Raw genomic sequence first — 5,494 nt, 5'->3', positions numbered from 1 at the left:
ATAAGGTTCAAACAGCAGTTACACAGCAAATTGTCTGAACCCCGAAGGGGTACTACGTAGATAATTGTCGAGGGTGCATTAAGACATATTTGGTCTTAGAGGAAATGAAAAATGTTTAGTCCAGACATTTAGCAATAGATATCAAGAAAGAGGAAATAATACAAATGTATTGGAGTGTAATTATACATAGCACACATTTGAAATTAAATGCAGAAGTCAGCAGAAGTCAGCAACAGGATGCATCTGTCTGGGTCAGTCTGCTCTTTTCAGATAAAAATACTCTCTGTCATCTCAGCAACTCCTTACTGGCAAAAAGCAAATATGTAACCTTGACCAAAGTTTCAGGCCTATATATTGAGGCTTTGGGATTTGACCAAAGAATTCTCAATTACCTGAACCTTTAACCTCTTCAGGGATGGTCATGGGGCCCCCATTCTGACTTACCAGGAGGTCTTTGTTGGAATCGGTTTCGGTTTCGCTGTCATTGGCGATGGTTGGAGTTCCCAACTCACCCTGTTTCAGGGGAGCGAACTCAATGACGTCTACTCCTTTTAGGGCAGTCTCGTGGGCTCTCACTAGTGCTTTATCAGTTCTCTTTCCTCCGGTAGAGGGCGCCTTGGTTCCAGGCTTGGAGAAGCACTCAATGGCTTGCTGCCCCTCCTTCTCACATTTGAAACAAGTGGAGGATTTTGGTTTTGACCCTGCTGTCCCCATTGCGGTCTTTGGTGCCCCCTTGTGGAATGAGGAAGGTGGTTGATCCCAGGTGCACCCACCATGGAGATGACCTCGGGCCAAGTCGATCTCCACATCTGCTGCCAATACGTACCAGCTCTGCAGATCGTTAGGGGCCCCTCGGGAACGGCAACCCTTGTAGACATCCTCATTTAGCCCATCTTTATAGTTCTCCAGTAGGGCCACCTCTGACCACTCTCTCATGTAGGGTGCCAACTTGCGGAACTCCTGGGTGTACTCCGCCACCGATCTCTGCCCCTGGTGAATGGCCTTCATTCTAATTCTTGCCCTTAGCTTGGCTAATGGGTCCTCAAAATGCATTCTGAGAGCTGCCATGAATTGGTCATAATTCCTCAGCAGGGGGAATTTTCATTCTGGAGCCCCACCATCCACTCAGCTGCTACCCCCTCCAGGGCCTTGGTAACGCACCTCATGCATGCGGCGTCTGAGAGGAAATCCTCCCCCCAGTCCTGCATGTGGTTCCACACTTGGGTCAGAAAAAATCCCAATTTCTTTGGGTCTCCTCCGAATCTTTCTGATATCGGGGGAATTTTTGGCTTACTTTGCCTCTGTGGTGGTGCCTGTCTTGCTGGGGGGCCCTGGGCTGCCGCAGCAGCCGCTTCAGTTCCGGAGGCTTGAGCTGTTCCTTCCCCAGCTTGGCCTCTCTCTTCCCCACAAGCAGCAGCCTCCATTCCACCTCTGGGGCATTCATCCTCCCTCCTGGAGAAGTATGCATACCTTTCCCAGCTTTTTCGGCTCTCTTCAGCCTCTCTCAAAAGTTGCAGGGCCTGTGTGACCAGGAGGTTTTCTTTCTGCTCCTGCAGCCAGCCAGCTTCTCCCCCTTGGCGTCTGGTACTTGTTACACCTTGGGGAGTCTTCTCCAGCTCTGGTAACCTCCCCTCACCCAGCGACCATTTGGCTTTCTCTGGATCTTCCTCCAGTTGTAAATTAGCCATCCAGTCTGATGCCTCCCAGGCAGGCTGTGGTGATGAATTTGCTGAGCCGGCTGCCTCCATCTGTTCCTGGTCGCTGTCCTGGTCAGACATTGTTTGTTCAGCCCCCATGGTAGTTGTCCGGGATGGCTGTTAAGGTTGACCTTGCTTAATGTCAGGTGTGCCTCCTTTCAATACTCAAGAAAGAAAACCCCCAGTCCATTTTCATAGAGAAAGGTACTTTTACTGAGTATGAACTGAATTCAACCAAAAAAAAGCAAGGTCTGAAGCAAAAGGTGTGAAAATTACATATAGAAAGCATCCCCAAAAGCCTTCCCCCAACTGTCCAGCATAAATCATCCAATCCACAATTCCCCCAGGGGTCATGTGTGGTGCAACGTCTGGTGGTGCCATCCTCCTGCTATGCCACAACAGTCGACCTTGAGTTGTTATCAGCTTCAAAGAAACTGCTGAAGGAAAGTTTCTCTCCTCTTCTCCACCAGCTCAATTCCCCCCTCCCAAGAATTTCAATAGCTCCCCCCTCCCCCCCGTTTCATGGCAGCTGAGCAAGCAAGCAATGAGTCCTATTGTGTTGCAGATGATGGCCCATTGACAAGAAATGAGTGAGCTTGGCTGAGGCCTTAATGGCCCATTGACAAAGATGTGGGTGGGGGCAGCAGGAAGCTGCTTTGTCTTTAAAACATGTTTCTCCATTTCTCATCGAGGGAAATATAATATTCTGCCTTTTTAAATATTTCCTGAAATATTTTATTCTTCTAGGAAAGGGGCGAGTGCTAACTTCTTACAATCTCTCCTTTTTTCCCCCAAAATGTGTGAGTTTTGAAACATGTTCTTGGCAAAAAATTAAAATTGATCAGATCAGGGAGGCTTGATGGGTGCTTTTAATTTTTTTCTGGTGCAAAGGGAAGGCATTGATAGAGGCAGCAGAAGAAGGATTCCTTCAGTGGCTCCCAAAAAAGCTTTCAACCATGAAGGTCTAGCAGCCAGGAGAAAAGTTCTAGAAAGAAATTTACAGTATCCAATTTTCCATGCCAATTAATTTCAGATGTCAGTCTGCAGTCCAGACTATTTAGGTTTTTTTTTTAATTACACACAATGAGCCCTGGGACTTCTACTTATGAGACCACCAGTGCAACATATCCTGCTTTACTGGGCAACTGGGCAGCATCATTTGTCAGTCACAGTCAGGGCTTGGGTTTTGGATATCACTTTTCTACTATCTCTTCAAGTGAGGGAATTGCCTGACAGGAATGTCCCTCCCCATGAAATTAGCAGGGAAATGTGACTGCTTGGGCTTTAGTGCCACAGAGAAAAAATCAACCTAGGAGAAGGTTTGTATGGAGGTAAGTGAAATTTCAGTCTAATTCTGAATGGTGTGTCTCTCTGTGTGAGCATGTGTATGCAGTTACTTTTACAATATAGGCAATAAAAACAATACAAACATGCTGGACAAATTTCCCTACCATCAGACAGAAATCTAAGGTGTTCAGAACTTGCTGTGCCAAATAAAATTCTTACATGAGTACATTACTGATTACAATATAAAGGAGACAAGAAAGCAAACCTTACAACAAATTTCCACCTTCCCCCTATAGTCTTTCCAGCTGTCTTCTGTGGATTGAAAAGTCTTTTAGTCTTTACTAGTCCATCTCAGGGTCCTTTCTTTCATGTCTGCTTGGTGGCATGCTTGGTGATAAGGCTGGTCAATCAGGCTTGGGAAGGTCTGCTCCACTCTGATTGCTGTGATGACCTTTTTTGTGACTGGATCCAAACCCAATTTTTTTCCCCAGGGGGTCGGCATGTCAAGATTGAACCCCTTTTGAAACTTTTGAATCTTATCTCTATTCAACTTGCCAAAAACCTGTTGGAAAGGAAGGGAAGAATGCAGATACTTCAGAAACAGACCGTGAGAGCCAAGAACCCATCAAGTGCACTGATGCAGGTATCCAACAAAGAAGTGAACTGTTCTCAAGCAAAAGGGCAATTCATAATTGGCCAGTGTGAACATCTATGGGTGGGGAAAGGGCAAAGTTATTGTTTAACCATGCAAGTGTTGTGTGGGAAAAACCAGAGCTGGTTTTGATTCTTCAGTACTGAAATTGTGTATCCAATAACGTTTTGCTTTTATCATCACAAAGTTCCTGAGAGTGCCTACTTTTTTTGGGTTCGCTAATCAGACCATTGACAGAAGGCAGTTATATGGACTCCTACAACAGTGCATGTTACATCTCTGAGGGCTGCATTGGTTGCCAGTTGGCTTCCAGGTCCAAGGTTCAAGGTACTGATTTTAACCTTTAAAGCCTTCCATGGTATGGGACTGAGTTTTCAGAGGGATCATCTCTTCCCAGTTACATCAACTCATCCTAACACATCTTGCAGAGAAGGCATACTGTTAAAACCATCAGCTACATCTATCCACTCTAAATCAGTTTAAATCACTGAGTCCTGATGGATTACTTCCCATCAGGAACTGCAGAAACATTGAATCATATCTTTCAAAATACTTGGAGCTTCGGGGATCTATTTGAGGCCTGGAAAAGATAAGGTTCAATGTTTTGAGATCATTTCTGCAGTTCCTGATGGGAAGTAATCCATCAGGACCCAGTGGAGATGATATTAAACTGGCAAGAGTAGCCAGCACTCTAGAAAATAAACTCAAGATCCAGATGGATCTCGACAAACTTGAGCACTGGGCCCTATCTAACAAAATGAAATTCAATGTAGAGAAAAGTAAGGTTTTATACCTGGGCAAGAAAAACCAAATGTACAGGTACGGATTACTGTAGATGAAACGTGGCTCAATAACTGTGAGAGGAATCTTGGATTCCTAATGGAGAATCACTTAAATATGAATCAATAGTGTGTGGCAGCAAAAAAGCCAATGCAATACTAGACTGCATTAATAGAGGGATAGAATCAAGACCACATGAAGCTTTATAATGTCTTGGTAAGACCACACTTGAAATACTGCATCCAGTTTTGGTCACCACAATTTAAAAGAGATGCTGAGACTCTGAAAAGAGTACAGAAAAGAGCAACAAAGATGATTCAAGGAGTGGAGGCTAAAACATAAAGAATGGTCACAGGAATTGGTTTGTCTAGTCTAGTGAAAAGAAAGACTGAGGTGACATCAAAGCAGTGTTCCAATGTTTGAGGGGTTATGCAAAGAAGAAAGGATCAATCTTTTTTCAAAGCACCAGAGGGCAAGATAAGAAACAATGGATGGAAACTAATCAAGGAGAGAAGCAACCTAGAACTATGGAGAAATTTTCTAATGGTCAGAAAAAATTAACCAGTGGAATGGCTCGCCTTCAGAAGTTGTAAGTGTTCCATCACTGGAGGCTTTTAAGAAGAAATTGGACAACCATTTACTCGAAATGGTATAGGGTCTCCTGCTTGATCAGAGAGTTGAATTAGAAGGTCTCCCAGGTCCTTTTCAATTCTGTTATTCTATTATATTATCTGGGAGGTCCTAAGTGATGTGCCTTCTCTATTGTCTTATGGAACATTCTTCCCCTGAAATTAGATTGGCCCAATCTCTTTTGATTTTTCATAAGGCCCTCAAGACCTGGTTTTGTTACTAGGCCTTGGCACCAATGGACCCATTGCTGAGGGAGCCATTTCACTAAGGTTAGTATTTTTATTTTCATGCTTTTTATTACAATGTATTTTTAGATTTTTATTAGTTTTATATTAGCTTTTTATTTATTGTTGTGCACTGCTTACAGTCCTCTTTCAAGGAGATGGGTGGCTATATACATTTGAATAATAAATAATACATAAATAATAAAAGAACCAAATCAAATGAA

General features: G+C 43.7%; 1 pseudogene; it reads right to left on the bottom strand.

Moving 5' to 3' along the window:
• Positions 1-384: 384 nt before the first annotated feature.
• On the bottom strand, positions 385-1,796 carry LOC148114261 (uncharacterized; annotated as a pseudogene).
• Between the last annotated feature and the right edge of the window lie 3,698 nt (positions 1,797-5,494).

The sequence above is a fragment of the Pantherophis guttatus genome, chromosome 4 (genome assembly GCF_059756535.1).
Source record: "Pantherophis guttatus breed Tessera chromosome 4, ASM5975653v1, whole genome shotgun sequence".
NCBI classification, from domain to species: Eukaryota; Metazoa; Chordata; class Lepidosauria; order Squamata; family Colubridae; genus Pantherophis; species Pantherophis guttatus.
Note: the sequence above shows the minus strand (reverse complement) of the source record. Positions and strands in the feature narration are given on the sequence as shown.